We start from the raw sequence: 17,856 nt of genomic DNA on the forward strand, positions 1-17,856 counted from the left end.
AAATTAAGTTAGCTTACATTTATGATTTTAAATCCTGTCAGTTATAAAAAATATAAACTGTGATTTCTTTGATTGTACATGTGCTTTTCTAGTTTTAAATACTGTAATTCTATCGTAAATATATGACTTGCACATGATTTGAGTGGAAGGAAACTAAGCTGTTGAAATGTAGATATGGCGAAGCGAAATTTTAGCCTAAAGAATATAAAAAAGTTGATATTTCAATATACCAACATTCCAACATGAACACATTAGAAGCTTTGAATTAAATGCTAGTGATTAATTAGTCTATGTTAAAATAGATATATATGTTTTACTTCGAGTCGTTACTTTGGTAAGTAATACCAGAGCATGTCTAGATAAGGTTCATTTTGTTTACCCCAGTATGTAATGACAATGTTAGAGTATGTATCTCAACTTCAAGTATAACGAATAATTTTGGTATAAAATAAAATGTTGAATTGTACCGAGAGTTGTTTTGTATAGTTTAACCACAATCCCCCTCTCATAAACCATGCAACATTTTGTTTTATCAGGTATCAAATGAAGTAGACCCCAACTCCTTCTTTACATGTAACCCAAATACCCCGAAACAGCATGTTCGCAACAGTATCAGCTTTTCTCTTTAATTTGCGACTACAATTACACCATATTCCAACATTTAAAGTATACTTGTTCTTAGCATTCAAACACAGCTAGTTCTTATAAACAACGTTCTATATATTTTTTGTTTCTATATATTTACATTCTGAATGTTGATTCTTTATGTGAACATACACAAGTGAAAACAGCCAGCATTTGGCCATACAAACACTATGAAAACAGTATGAAAACATCCTTTCACGTGCTGATTTTCCACATATTACAACAGTTAGATAAACAATACGCCTAAAAATAGTCCCCATTTCGTTTCCATAAACTGTGTTTTCTTTGCCATCTTTTCACATAAAATAATTCTAATTTAACACGAATTATTGTTTTTGTCGTTATTTGATGTCTTTTTGTTTTGAATAAAAAGCAAAAACAGAAAACAAAAAATCGACTTGAAATTGCTAAGCGGAAGGACACGGTAAATGATGGTGCATTAGCGGGATCACCGGCTGTTCCGACAATTTAGCATCTTATCATATATAGCTATCAAAAGTTGAACAATTAGAAATCACTTTGTTCTTTATGTCTTTTTTCAAATCACCCTAATGTAAATATATGATTTCTGTTGCCATTTTCATGGCGGCTATTAATAGCTGTAGCTATCTACATATCTTCCGAGGTGCGCGTTAAAAAAACCCCATTCAACACATTTATAAATTAGACGTTTTTAATTATCTCTCAACCGAGTATACTGACGATCTGTAATACTGGCACAATGGTGACCATGGCTCGATACCCAGCTCTTCGGACTTCCAATAGAGCTAACAAGAAAGAATGCTTATACCTGTATGGTCACTAGTTACACCTGTATGGTCACTAGTTACACCTGTATGGTCAATAGTTACACCTGTATGGTCAATAGTTATACCTGTATGGTCACTAGTTACACCTGTATGGTCAATAGTTATACCTGTATGGTCACTAGTTACACCTGTATGGTCAATAGTTATACCTGTATGGTCACTAGTTATACCCATAAATAGGTGTAACACACAAATTATAATGAAACTGTTTGAAACATAATGTACAAAAGCACACAATTGTATATCACCTGTCTAATACGTAAAACTGAGTACTACATCTCTTTAGCCTTTCTAGGACTCATAAACAATGCCGGGTTGATTTCGGAGGTAACGGAGGACAGGGGTGAACAAGTCCACCAATCAGAGAACCTTTCGTTTGATGTTATAATCAAAGATAGAATATTGCTAATTTGAATTAGTTTGTAGATATTTGTAACGTTGAGCGTTCCAGAAGTATAAGAACACACAAGATAGGGAGTTTGGATTAAATAGTATAAAGATAGATATTGCGTAAACGCTGAAATATTTCCAAACTGGCAATATTGTATAGACGACATTTTTGTCATTTCGATGTGACATTTAGACGACTATTAGTCAGATCCTGAACTACATATAACAGTTACCATCACCAGAGATGCTGGCGACAGTTTTCTTCCCCGCCTATAGACACTATACAGAGACGTTCTCTGGTCCATTTAAACTATTGCAGGATGTTATCAAACCAAACTTCAACAAAATAGAAACAGTCATTCAGGGATAATCCGTCCAAATTAAATTCTATTTATAACGGAATTCTCATTGAATTTGGCGTTGACCTATGTGTTGCTCATTAAATTTGGCCCTGTGTCCAAGGTGAGTGATTCAACGTCCTGACATAGTTGAATGATACTAAAGAGGACACACACGTGTACAGACAGGCTTCAATGCTATCAATATGTAAGTATGTAAGAGTAACACATTATCTTAACAGTCAGTGTTACAGATGACTTAAATACATCCTAAAATAAAAAAAATAAAAAATCTTCCATATTCATTGCTAGATGAAGATATGCTGTAAATGTTGATGCTCATAATCATGTATTAAAGTAAATATCTTTGTATACACATTGGAAATATTCAAAAGCATCCAGATCAGTTTTTGATAATAAATGCAGATACAATGGTATACTGCTATGTGAGGAGGGTATGACAGAAATGAAATCACTCTGAAATGTGAAACATCACCATACAGCTTAATGAAGATATATTATAATCAGTACTTACAGTTAAGGGACATATGATAACGTAGAAATATTGAAATTCAATATTCGTCATTACGGTACTGTATTTATATCCAAAACCAATCCTAAATAAGCCTGTTAGTCTTAACATGTAGCGTATATAGTATCTGAGATTTTCTGGGCCCTCTACAGAAACTGTGCCACTCTGCAGTAATCAAGTCTAGCCCACCCCTGGTATGCAGACACCTCCGTATTGACTTTCCCTGACAAATGACGGTCTCAGCGCCATCCGACTCGCTCTCGCGACACTTCACAATACAGCAAGCCCCTAGGGGGCTGAGCTGCCCCAGTCAAGGGGCTCGCTACATACACAGAAATTACCAAACCCTAATGTCCGAGAAATTGTTAGGTGTCGGATGACAGATAGTTAGAACTGTCATACCAAATGTACCTTCATCATTAAAGAGCTTCCGTCAGTGCAGCCATTAATCTCGTGTTATCTCGTATGTGGGAGTGGCCACCCGTTGTTTCAATTCTTCCAGGTTAATTGTGCTACCATTGACAAGGTACTGAATGGATATCTCGCTTGTAGCGTGTAGCCTATCTAATGTCCCATTAATAGGCAGGTATTTCTAAACAGAACATAAATACTTTCATCGAAACACGCTGACATCTACATCCGTTTGTCCAGTTCTTGACCACTGGTCATAGTCTTGGTATTTTAAATAATAGAATTGTGTGTGAAATGCTAACTCAGACATTCAAACGTGTCAAAATTTAACGGGAGCGTAAGTATTTTAATGACATGTTTCGATTCTGAAGTAAATAATACATGCATTCATGACTGTGGGTGTCATGCAATACTCTAATGTGTGTCAATGATTAAATGAATGAATAAATGAATGAATGAATGAATGAATGAATAAATGACTTAACTGGGACGTGAAACGTTACATTTGTAACCATGCTTTTTTGTTTGGTTCTATACATTTTATTTTTGAAAATACACAAACAAATACAAAAATGTCCTCATACAAGGGGTATCACTCGCCATACTTCATTCATTATTTTTTATTCATTCAATTGTTTATTTATTTTTTATCATTCCGGAAACTTATTTTCATTTTTTCATGATATTCTAATCTACATAATTCATTAATGCTGTAAAATTGCAATATTGATAATTGATCTATACATTATTTAAACATCCTTTAAAGTCAGACATAGATATACAGAAATTAATATTGAAACAACCATTTTATTATAAATTCCTTAACTAAAAGTAATATATTTTAGCTACATTTTAATAACATATGAAATAATAAGCAAGATACTAAAAAGGAACCTGATTAGAGTACAATTGTGTATCTCTCGTTCGTACATCTTTATCAATATAAATTTAATACATCTGTATATAGGTATTAATGATAACATGAATTAACAGTAAAAATATTCCTAGTAGACTAAACAAATGTTAATTATGATATAAACAGAAAAAAAGTAATAGGTAAAATGTATTTATTTATGCATGAATTACATAAAAATATCAAAGTATTTATATATACAGTGTATGATATGGTCTGATAATAGACCCAGGACAGACTTGGTGTCTTATAGGACTCCGGGTAGACTCAGAGTCCACTTGGAGTGCACTCTTTGTTTAAATGGAGTCCAAACGGAGTGCACACTGACTGCACCTGGGTGTAACCTTTAGTCTACACTCAACTATACTTGCCATGTGCTTACTTCTCCCCTATTTTATGAGCAGTTCATAATTAGAATAACTATCTATGTTTATGTCAACAATTTCGGCCCTAACATCACTGACGAGTCCTAGAAGGACGGATCAGTTGTATGATGTCCCTAACATCACTGACGAGTCCTAGAAGGACGGATCAGTTGTATGATGTCCCTAACGTCACTGACGAGTCCTAGAAGGACAAACAGCTGTATGATGTCCCTAACATCACTGACGAGTCCTAGAAGGACGGGACAGCTGTATGGAGCAGTTCTATATTCCCGATTGCTCGTACCCTGCTATTTAATCCGTGTTATTCACGTGTTTGTATTTACCAATTCCCTGCTATTACTACATGTGTCCTAATCTTCGTCATTATGTTTAGATCACGTGGCAAAAGTGAGAATTGATCTGACAAGATTGACGTGATATAAATGACGGGTCAGTAGGTCACGTGATAAGACTATACATGGCGCACGCTGTTCACGATTTTATTGTTCTTATCATTTACCTACGCACGTACTTATACCACGATAATACCGTAAACTGATCGGTTATCGTGATTAGTAGATGTTTCAGTGCATCTTGGAAGTCAATGAACATCCGGTAAGTGTTAGAAAACATCAGTTTATTACAATATTACCATAGACCAGAGATCAATTATGATGTTAAAATTAATATTTTTATGTTATCCGACTTAATAGTGATACTCAGGATGTCATTTATTAATCACGTGTAACAGCGAAAACAAAAATGATCAGCTAGGCCCTCTAATGTATGCTTTTACTTGTAATGAAATATTAAGTTACTACAATAAGATGAAAAATACAATTGTTTGCAAACACCCTACTACTAAATACCATTGTTTTACATCTGTATGGCAATAACGTTGTCGGTAATAGCATGGTGTGATAATACAACTGGACGTCCTGTTCCTCAGTAGTAGCATGCCATCCTTCCTCGTTTAATTGTTCCACTTTTATCTGTAGACATGTTCATGAGTTGTTGTTTGTTATGCCACCAACCTACATTGATTCTAACTGCTTTACAATACAGTGTAGGTATCTGTCTGTCCCTGTTTAGATATATATCGAGTGTTCGTCTCGATGACATATCCTCCATACCTGTTATACGACATTCGTCCTACATTTTACAGCCTCCGATGTCGCCTGTCGTAGATTTGAAGCTGACTCCTTAGAAACCCCTGTTCACTATACTTTGCCCTCGGATTTCGTCTGTTATCATATCATTTCCATTCTTACGTCTTGGTTGTTTCTGCTTTTCTCTGTATGGATATGTACTGATAATGACTTAAACAATGAATTACGATGGATTGAATGAATCAGTCTAGACAGACAATGAATCAAGTTAACATCCTTGTAAATACGTCAATGGCATGCAATGCATTTTAACAACTTTAAAGTTTTGGCGAGTCATCAGAAAGTGAAAAGCTGCTCATTGTTAACAAACAAGTATTATCAAATTACTATGATTTCTAATTCGTTTGTGAAATATTTTATAATATTTTTTATATATTTTTTCATCACGCCGTATAACACAAAATGTTTATCTTTACATTTTAACGCTTTCCATTTCTTCCTCTGTAAGCTGATATATCTTGTCTTAGAGTATAACGATACTGTACAACATGATATATTCGTGTGTATTTTATTTCGCGGTTTGGAGTCTTCAAACTGTTTAGCGGGTAGATATTTTCGTGGTTAGCACATGTAACAATAATATTACAATAATATATTTCGTGGTTTATGTTATACAGTTTGGGATTGTTGATACGTCGATGTAAGCCGTTAAGATGTTGTTAAGATAAAGTTATATATGGAAGACTATATAATAAAAGGTTATCTAACACAACCATTATTTTTTCATGTTCTGTATTGGTTGTGTAAGATAACCTTTTATATAGCTATCCTTACCGACCTGGAGAATATGTTTCACGATACATCTGGAATACCTTTCACGAAGCCATCACGTACGAGCCCTACAGTTTTCTACTTTACGACTACATGTATATAACATAAGGGGAACACCTGTATTTCTTTGGTCAAGTAGTCACAACAACACCTAATTACACCCTAGTTATTTCGGTAGATTTATTAGGTTTTATTAGTGTTAAACACCATATAAAATACCTAACACAGTTTAGGACAATGCCCTACCGAGCCCTTACCTAATGAGTCCTATATATCTACACCATATTAACTGTAACGTGTAGTAAAGTCACACAGGTGAATTGATACAGGGATATAATGATCGTGAAGGTATATTCCAGGTGAGGAATGACACTACCTCATACAGCTGTTAGTCCGAGGACTCGTCAGGGATACCGGCGACCAAAAACAACATAGACAACCAACATTGGAAACAAACCAATGATTCTTAACCAAAGTTTGCAAAATGAAGGCACAGTACTATCAAACTATAGATTTATATGGAGACTCTTGAGGAAGTACGATATGAACAAGATGTCTAAGCCTAGAGAAGCAGTTAAGAAGAGGACAGAAACTGATTCCGGAATAAATACATGTAGAATATGCAGAAACAAAAAGACTGCAATGACGTTTAACAGAATAGCAGATTAACTACTAACTAAATGGCATCGATGTTCATAAATAAATGAATTTTTTTTTGCTGTTGTTACAGACTTAGAGATGAATCTGTCCGTGGTCCTCGCCATCCTGGTCCTTAGTATGTACAATACCGCTGTACATGGCTCTCTCTCCTGTATCCTCCGCTGTCGACTATCCGGCTCCACTTTCCGGCTCCACTTCCGGCTCCATCTCCCGCTGTGACTGTAACATGCACTTGGACCACTTATCAGGTATCAATAACACATTCCATTTGTCTATGTATCGTAGAGAGTTACAGTTGCTTGAAATTCGTGTCGATCAATGAAGAAATTCGACTAAACGGTATTTTAGTAAAAAAAATGTTTTGTTTTGTTTGTTTTTGTTTTTAATATATTTTTTGTTGTTTTGTTTGTTTGTTTGTTAATTTGGCGTGTTTACCAAAGATTTCAGCTTAAGAGCGAATCTTTCGCGGAAAATATGAAATGGATCATCAATGTAATACACGATTTTATGTATATATTTTCATAATTGTATTATCTGATTTTTTTTACAATTATGTCGACCATAGAAAAGTTGAACCTTCAAAATAGTAAAATTGTCAATCGACAACGTGCGAACAAGATTTATTTACAACTAAACTTAGCTACTTGTATTTATAGCATCATGTCATATTCGGACAAGCGTTCTTATCTGTACAAAATGTCGGGCAGTGTCCCAAATATATTATTGTGACGTCAATAATTGAAACTCAATAACCTGATGCCCCTACACCATTTTCTGGTCCCATGTGGTATTTTATAATAAACCATATACAAGGCCACAGTATTACACGATAGTGCAGTAATTTATATAATAATTCCTTAGTTACTGTAACATACCAATCATAGCGAACTATCTGAACGATAATTTTTTTTGAGACTAATTCGTCAGTTCCGTAGATCTTTTGTCTGTTCTCGAAGCAAACGCTCATAGATTCCTGGTGGTTCCTTGTCAGCTCGGGACGGTACAATTTGGGAATGACACAGGAACTAGGGAACAGCGCGTGTAAACAAATAGGATGAAATGAGGATTTAATGTAGATTTAAGGAAATTATCAAAACGTTCAGGAAAATACAAAAATGTGTTGTGGAACAGTAAACGTCCCCTGTTTCATTATCGACACATGGTTTGTGTATTTAGGTCAGATCAAGGGAATATCACGTTCTCAAAACGAGGACCGAGGCAGTGGCGATCACTAAGCATATCAAAGAACGATAAGCACACCAATACCATGGACATAATAATTATTCAGTTCCCTAATACAATAGAGAGACTGACACAATATACATTTGTATCCTACATAATCATTGTATTCTACAATACTATACAAAATATATGATTACATTATGTAGTGCCAACTAAGGAATAACATCCGAGGAGATTTGATTCTTTCTTTATTTATTTGTTTAAAATGTCAGTTATCAACGGAAAATTGAGTATAAATAGTTTGAAGTAGTATGAAATAAAACTATATTAGCAATTCTGTAAATAACCAAGTCGATTCTTAACAGTTTTATATAAAATAGACATGTACAATTCAGTTTCAGAGTTAATAGAGAGACAGGTACACCATCACCACCACCATCACACATCCCACCCACAAGTAACAACCTCACCGAAACCGGAACCGGAAACGACGCCGATGCCACTGCGGATTTTTAAGACAACTACGATCGCACCGAAACTAAAAACAACCACGGACATATGTGATACTCTGTGTAAGATACAGCTTGGTGGTGACGCGTGCAACTGTAGCATGCCGGGACTTCCCGGACGACGTAAATAAAAGTCCTTATCAAACACGTGTATTCTTATTATTTAGTGCTGGTGCTACTTTTGTTTTTTACCACATTTTTTTCACGAACATTTTTTGTTTTTATTCCCCGTTAGCATTTGAGAGATACAAGGGTAGGGAGTCATGAATTCACCACTCTTACAAAATGTCGTCTCTCGCAAAAGGCATGGATTAACCTCTCTTACTAAATGTCGCCTCTCACAGGAAGCCTGGATTCAACCCTCCTACAAAATGACGCCTCTCACAGGAAGCCTCTTTCTCATCTCGCACTCTTTATTTTCATATTTTCTCGTTTACTCTTTCATTCATTTCATTCTTTGTTAACCCATCTCGACATTACATACATTGATTTGCATATAAAGTTTACTTAACCCCAAACCTATATCGTAACTCCTTTTTAGTATAATTTATGAACGCTTTACAGATATTGAACCTTGAGCTAAAACCTCAGAATGCGGTATCGGTAAATGCTTAATAATAGTAAATAGTTGTTGAATAAAATCATACAACAGTTACGTTTGAACTATTCAAGTAAATAATATAGGTATACGTGTATGATTTTTCAAATAGCCAATGATTAACAATTACAAAGCATTTGTAATTAGATTGAAATTTAATACTAATCACTTGCTAAACTTTTGTCGTGGTACATGTATAAACATATATGTTAATTTGAAGTGACCACTGGGAACACAAATCACCCAAAATTAACATTCCAGCTAATTAGGAAATTGATATGAATCGATTTATCATTGAGCTAAGCTCAAGTAATATGGGATCTGAAAATGTATGCCTGGACGTGGAATACGGAATGCAGAGAGACTATCGTCACGTTCACAATCGTACTTCCGACAGAAGTCTACCTGGAATTTCGGTACGTATAAAGGAATAACACATGTACCGCCTCTACAAAACCTTCCGCGACATACATGTACCTACATTCACCACACGTGTATAACTAATTAATGATGGAGGTCTGGTAATAGACTGCGGGGCTTGATCCTAGTGACGGAACGCGTCAGAAGGCATAACTAAGCGATAACTTATATAGAACTAATATAACACCATCAAAGGTGCGACAGGTATGACGGGTAGACTCATAGAGACGGGCTTTCCTTCGATGTACCGTAACGCTTCCGGTTGATTAATTTGTCATCCACCCTCGTTAACACGTGTTTGGTTCAGTGACGTATTAATAACGTAGACGAGACGTGACAGATTTTACCCAATGGCAATATGTGTACTACGTCATAACCTCGGAGTGATTTTAACTACCAAAACAACCACTACTTTTAAAACATGGTAAAATGAATTCGAAACAAACTTGGTGTCCTTGGTTGGAAACTAATACTGATATATTTGATATAATATCGTTCAACTTCCTTTTCTCTCACCTGGAAAGAAAATTCAGGCAATACATTTCGTAAACTTATAGTCCTGCTACAGGGTGCTCCACTTCCACAAGCAGTATTATTTTGCAAAATAACTAATTTTTGTAACACATGTACAATGTACATTGCATATAACAACTGGAACAAACGTGAATTAATTATTTTTGGAAATATTGTAAAAGATTTTACGAACTTCATGAAGGCGTCAAAAATAAAGTCTGGCATCAATTTCAGATAAACTGAATTCTATTTTTATTTCATTATTGAGTTATACTTTGACTTTGTTAAGAGAAACTTCCACAAAATCTCTACAGTGTAAAAGGGCCATGTGGATATTGACAAGCCTCGTTCTGAGAAGGGATGTCTCCGTTATCAGTTTTTTTGGCATGAAATCCGGAATCATTTACCGATGGCCGACTCTAACATTACCCTGATGTCATTATTAGTCCTGAAGATTGTAAATTGACAATTTATCTTTGAAATCTGTTTGTGTAATCGGCAACATTCTGGGAGGAAATGAAGCATCGGGAGCATCATTAATGACTTACTATCCTGTTAACAGACAGGTACGGACTCTACCTGGGCGGCGTTTTCCCTCTTTGATGTCCTGTATCGTTGACAGGTGTATCGAATGCTAAGATGGGTATCAGATATACCTTGTACATATCTTTGACATTTTTTGTTACAAATCTACCTGTAATTACCCGTATTCTTACCTGTCTACCTTACTTACCTGTCGGCACGTTAGAACAGATAGGTACTAAGTAGGGTTACGTATGACTGTGGTCAGTGGTGTCCGAGGGTGTCCGGCCGCGCATGTCCAACGGGCATGTGATCAGTATCATCATGCATGATGTATGTAGTCAAACAATTTTATTTACACCGATTTATTCTCAATTCCCTTTCAATTAAACCCGAGAACGTTCTACATGAAGTGTAGTAAACTGGCTCTCTTCACACATCTATATTACCATGATTCGTTATTATCTCCAATAGGGCCCATGGCCAAGGAACTGATATATAAAAAAAATATGAGAAACGACAAACGAAGAATGTGTAACAAATAAAAAGGAAATAATTGTCCCCATGTCTCTGCCTTGGAAGCGATGACAATGAAGGAAACGTAAATACCTCATTGTTCTTAGCAGCTAGCTTTTTGTACCTATATTACAGATGTATATCGAATACATTCAACTACATGTATACTATGTATTTCGTAAGTTTTCAACATCAAAAAATCTTTAAAAAACTAGTAAACAACATCACAAATATTGGTTGTGGATTCTGATTTTGTTTTGGTATAGGAATAAAGTTTTTTTTTCTGGCTCGTGGAACAAGCAATGTAATCACCATAATGTTTACCATAAACGTTTTGAACAAAGTTCATTTAAATGACGATTCGAACATTGCACGAACAACAAGACTTGTGAGTGGAAAATTTCTAAGTGAAATACAGAGCTCCATCATCTTAGCGAATGGATTTCCCAGTGGATGTTTCAGTTAGGATTAATCCTTATTTGCGCTGTTGAAAATAGTGTGCAATTTACGATTCTATTGTCACAAAGTCGTTATAACGACGACGTCAACATTCAGAAAACTCCATGTTCCGGTAATATAAGAGACAACAATACATCAAGAAATGCTGAAACACTCAATTCATTTTTCCATCGAAATTCCACGAAAAAAAAAATCTAAAAAGAATTCTAAAAACAATAAAATTCTATACTCTAATAACACATGGTATTTCGGACTTAAGATTTGTAAAATTTTGAATTTCGACAAGGGGTGTTGTCTATATAAGCTGATGACAGAATACTAGAGACACGCAACGATTTTCTGATTAAGATGGATTTTTCGGGAACTTAAAACTTTCGGAAAATGTTCGCGGAACTTTTAGTAATTATCCCGCTATGGAGTACGGCCTCATTAGTATTAACGGTGGAGGTAGGGAATTTTGTAGAAAATGGCTCGGAAATGGATAAATCTTCCATTCTACCACAGTTAAGCTTTCTTCACCTCAACAGTTTAATACACAAGTGTCAAAATCCTGACCAGAAGCAGTTGTTAACATGAAAACTGTGTCTGTCGAGATCTTTATCAATTTATAACGGGGAGCCTCGTACGCGCGAGAATGCACGTGTAGACGTGTCAACGCTGGTGAAAATTGGCCAACTTTTATTTGCGGTGAAAGACGAAAGAGGCAATCGGTGTCAATAAATCAAATTTAATTTACAATAAGAATGTTCATGGTTGTAGTCTTTCGTTTGGCGTTCTGTGTAATTGGTTTAAAACAGCCCCACAACAACAGCTCCATCTACACGGGATAAACATGTAAGTACACGATAACAACACAATAATAGATTCGTCTAAAGGAATGTTTCTTTGGGAGATCAACATTGAATTATTGACAACTATATTTAAAGGAGCTCAAGCGGACCACCATTTCAGTCAAAACTTGTCTTTTTCACTTGTTTAAATCGTTGTGTAGCAAACTAGAATGAAGGCCGCAGATAGGACATTCATTATTTGGAAAACAAAATGAAAAAAAAAAATGAAAAAAATAAATAGATAAAAGGCATTGTTCGGGGCCGCTTCCGACCGTCGTATTGTTCTCTATATTATTTCCCATGCAATTTATGACCGACCTTATTTATAACTGAGTCTGTGTGATAACACTTTTCTAAAATACCGTGTTCTCATAATGGCAAACATTTGGAGTGTGTAACTTAAAGACATATATGTCATTATGCTGAGAGATGCGATGTTTAATACAAAAGTCAGTTGAAACCATGGAACGTGGGAAGGAGGAGGGAGGAAAGAGAGAGAAACAGAGGGAGGAAGATAAAGAAAAAGGGAGGAAGATAAGGAAAGAGAGAGGAAGATAAGGAAAGAGATGGGGCAAATATAAGAAATATAAGAAAGGAGGAGGAAGGAAAGTAAGAAAGGAGAAGGGAATGAAGTAAGAAAGGAGAAAGGAATAAAGTAAGAAAGGAGAAGGTATGAAAGTAAGAAAGAAGGAGAAAGGAATGTAAGATAGGAGGAGAGAGAAGAAAAGGAGGAGAGTAAGAAAGGAGGAGAGAGGAAAGTAAGAAAGGTGGAGGAAAGAAAGTAAGAAAGAAGGAGAAAGGAATGTAAGATAGGAGGAGAGAGAAGAAAAGGAGGAGAGTAAGAAAGGAGGAGAGAGGAAAGTAAGAAAGGTGGAGGAAAGAAAGTAAGAAAGGAGGAGGAAGGAAAGTAAGAAAGGAGGAGATGGAAAGTAAATGAGAGAGTTCTAAAGTAGAGAAGCAGTATTGACAGATGTCCGCTATAAATCAACTTTTCTACGTGTCGGTGTAGTCGGTGTAGGGAAGAGCGCGCGAGGCTACTGCTATAACTATAATTACCTTACTCTAGATTCTGACATACGCTCGTGGATGTGGTCTCGACTTTTCCTCGGACGTGCACGTTGCAAATTGATATCAAAACATTAATGATTCGTGTTCTATCACCTAGATAATTACACTACAATCTGATATATAAAAGGACACACAGAAAGTTTGTCAAGCAAACGGATGTAAAGCCAGGCAGGCAGACATTATATTATACATGTACAAGCAGAATTAAGGAAGTAAGGACGGACAGACAAAAATAAGGACATACATACAGACGGGAGGACATACAGACATAAATTAAGATATACAACCAGACGTTAAGAAATATGATCCTATTATGTAGGCAGTTTTCAGACACGTGTGAATGTCTTTAAGGCTGTGCTGTTTTTCTTTAACTTTGACTGATACAAACAAAAGTCTGTATGTTTTCTACTGAGTTCAAGTTTGATCATAAATTACATGGACATGTATAACCATATATCTTTATCTTCTATTCTCGTTTAGACACAGGAATGACTATAAAATGTCCCTTTATAAAATACCAGGTATAAAAGTTGTATAACTAGATAAAGGAGCTATGTTTGTGGGGTAATTTACAGGTAAATAATATACGTAGACTTTGTCGACACACCTTCTTCTGTGCAAACAGATTTCTCGAATTTCTTTTAAACGTCAATAAAATATGAGAAAGTGCAGGTTGCCTACATCAACAGAAACCTCTGCAGCTGTTAAAACCAGCTTTGTGTTAATATAATGGATGGGATGATCATTATATCATACCACGACAGAATGATACAGCATGTAGCTATATATATCACACCAGTGGGGAGGGACAGCGTGCAAGTTAGAGAGAGGGGAAGGACAGCGTGTAAGTTAGAGGGAGGGGAGGGACAGCGTGCAAGTTAGCGGGAGGGGAGGGACAGCGTGTAAGTTAGAGGGAGGGGAGGGACAGCGTGTAAGTTAGAGTAAGGGGAGAGACAGCGTGTAAGTTAGAGTGAGGGGAGGGACAGCGTGTAAGTTAGAGTAAGGGGAGAGACAGCGTGTAAGTTAGAGGGAGGGGAGGGACAGCGTGTAAGTTAGAGTGAGGGGAGGGACAGCGTGTAAGTTAGAGTAAGGGGAGAGACAGCGTGTAAGTTAGAGTGAAGGGAGGGACAGCGTGTAAGTTAGAGGGAGGGGAGGGACAGCGTGTAAGTTAGAGTGAGGGGAGGGACAGCGTGTAAGTTAGAGTAAGGGGAGAGACAGCGTGTAAGTTAGAGGGAGGGGAGGGACAGCGTGTAAGTTAGAGTGAGGGGAGGGACAGCGTGTAAGTTAGAGGGAGGGGAGGGACAGCGTGTAAGTTAGAGTGAGGGGAGGGACAGCGTGTAAGTTAGAGTAAGGGGAGAGACAGCGTGTAAGTTAGAGGGAGGGGAGGGACAGCGTGTAAGTTAGAGAGAGGGGAGGGACAGCGTGTAAGTTAGCGGGAGGGGAGAGACAGCGTGTAAGTTAGAGGGAGGGGAGGGACAGCGTGTAAGTTAGCGGGAGGGGAGAGACAGCGTGTAAGTTAGAGAGAGGGGAGGGACAGCGTGTAAGTTAGCGGGAGGGGAGAGACAGCGTGTAAGTTAGAGGGAGGGGAGGGACAGCGTGTAAGTTAGAGGGAGGGGAGGGACAGCGTGTAAGTTAGAGAGAGGGGAGAGACAGCGTGTAAGTTAGAGGGAGGGGAGAGACAGCGTGTAAGTTAGAGAGAGGGGAGAGACAGCGTGTAAGTTAGAGGGAGGGGAGAGACAGCGTGTAAGTTAGCGGGAGGGGAGGGACAGCGTGTAAGTTAGAGAGAGGGGAAGGACAGCGTGTAAGTTAGCGGGAGGGGAGGGACAGCGTGTAAGTTAGAGGGAGGGGAGGGACAGCGTTTAAGTTAGAGAGAGGGGAGGGACAGCGTGTAAGTTAGAGAGAGGGGAAGGACAGCGTGTAAGTTAGCGGGAGGGGAGGGACAGCGTTTAAGTTAGAGAGAGGGGAAGGACAACGTGTAAGTTAGAGAGAGGGGAGGGACAGCGTGTAAGCTAGAGTGAGGGGAGGGATAGCGTGTAAGTTAGAGTGAGGGGAGGGCCAGCGTGCAAGTTAGAGAGTGGGGAGGGACAGCTTGCAAGGTAGCGGGAGGGGAGGAACAGCGTGTAAGTTAGAGAGAGGGGAGGGACAGCTTGCAAGGTAGCGGGAGGGGAGGGACAGCGTGCAAGTTAGAGAGAGGGGAGGGACAGCGTGTAAGTTAGCGGGAGGGGAGGGACAGCGTGTAAGTTAGAGGGAGGGGAGGGCAACGTGTAAGTTAGAGGGAGGGGAGGGACAGCGTGTAAGTTAGAGGGAGGGGAGGGACAGCGTGTAAGTTAGAGGGAGGGGAGGGACAGCGTGTAAGTTAGAGAGAGTAGAGGGACAGCGTGTAAGTTAGAGGGAGGGGAGGGACAGCGTGTAAGTTAGAGGGAGGGGAGGGCAACATGTAAGTTAGCGGGAGGGGAGGGACAGCGTGTAAATTAGCGGGAGGGGAGGGACAGCGTGTAAGTTAGCGGGAGGGGAGGGACAGCGTGTAAGTTAGCGGGAGGGGAGGGACAGCGTGTAAGTTAGAGGGAGGGGAGGGCAACGTGTAAGTTAGCGGGAGGGGAGGGCAACGTGTAGGTTAGAGAGAGTAGAGGGACAGCGTGTAAGTTAGAGGGAGGGGAGGGACAGCGTGTAAGTTAGAGGGAGGGGAGGGACAGCGTGTAAGTTAGAGGGAGGGGAGGGGACAGCGTGTAAGTTAGAGGGAGGGGAGGGACAGCGTGTAAGTTAGAGAGAGTAGAGGGACAGCGTGTAAGTTAGAGAGAGTAGAGGGACAGCGTGTAAGTTAGAGAGAGTAGAGGGACAGCGTGTAAGTTAGAGGGAGGGGAGGGACAGCGTCCAAGTTAGCGGGATGGGAAGGATAACGTGAATGTAGAGAAAGGGGAGGGATAACGTGCAGTTGGAGGGAAGTGAGAACAAGCTTGCAAGTTAGCGGGAGCTTAGTAACTTATAGATGTAACCCTAACTCCTAGCTGATCGTGGTAAATGATAGTGGTACTGATAGTGGTAACTGATATTGGTACTGATATTGGTATCTGATAGTGGTATCTGATAGTGGTAACTGATAATGGTAACTGATATTGGTACTGATAGTGGTACTGATAGTGGTAACTGATAGTGGTACTGATAGTGGTACTGATAGTGGTAACTGATATTGGAACTGATAGTGGTAACTGATATTGGTAACTGATATTGGTACTGATAGTGGTACTGATAGTGGTAACTGATATTGGTACTGATAGTGGTACTGATAGTGGTACTGATGGTGGTAACTGATAGTGGTAACTGATCGTGGTAACTGATAATGGTAACTGATAGTGGTACTGATAGTGGTAACTGATATTGGTACTGATAGTGGTACTGATAGTGGTAACTGATAGTGGTACTGATAGTGGTACTGATATTGGTACTGATAGTGGTACTGATAGTGGTAACTGATATTGGTACTGATAGTGGTACTGATATTGGTAACTGATATTGGTACTGATAGTGGTACTGATAGTGGTACTGATGGTGGTAACTGATAGTGGTACTGATATTGGTACTGATAGTGGTACTGATATTGGTACTGATAGTGGTAACTGATAGTGGTATCTGATAGTGGTACTGATAGTGGTACTGATAGTGGTAACTGATATTGGTACTGATAGTGGTAACTGATATTGGAACTGATAGTGGTAACTGATATTGGTAACTGATATTGGTACTGATAGTGGTACTGATAGTGGTAACTGATATTGGTACTGATATTGGTACTGATAGTGGTACTGATGGTGGTAACTGATATTGGTACTGATAGTGGTAACTGATAGTGGTAACTGATAGTGGTAACTGATAGTGGTACTGATAGTGGTACTGATAGTGGTAACTGATATTGGTACTGATAGTGGTACTGATAGTGGTAACTGATAGTGGTAACTGATATTGGTAACTGATATTGGTACTGATGGTGGTACTGATATTGGTAACTGATAGTGGTACTGATCGTGGTACTGATAGTGGTACTGATAGTGGTAACTGATAGTGGTACTGATGGTGGTAACTGATAGTGGTACTGATGGTGGTACTGATAGTGGTACTGATAGTGGTACTGATGGTGGTACTGATAGTGGTACTGATAGTGGTAACTGATAGTGGTAACTGAAATTGGTAACTGATATTGGTACTGATAATGGTAACTGATAGTGGTAACTGATATTGGTA

The 17,856-nt window shown here is 38.3% G+C and overlaps 1 long non-coding RNA gene across 1 annotated transcript; it reads left to right on the plus strand.

The window, feature by feature from the left end:
- The first annotated feature begins 4,911 nt into the window (after positions 1–4,911).
- On the plus strand, positions 4,912–8,835 carry LOC117322515. The gene is made up of 3 exons (XR_004531560.1): positions 4,912–5,018; positions 7,074–7,251; positions 8,581–8,835. It is a non-coding gene; the product is annotated as an uncharacterized LOC117322515 (long non-coding RNA).
- The last annotated feature ends 9,021 nt before the right edge of the window (positions 8,836–17,856 follow it).

The sequence above is a fragment of the Pecten maximus genome, chromosome 2, assembly GCF_902652985.1.
Source record: "Pecten maximus chromosome 2, xPecMax1.1, whole genome shotgun sequence".
Lineage (NCBI taxonomy): Eukaryota > Metazoa > Mollusca > Bivalvia > Pectinida > Pectinidae > Pecten > Pecten maximus.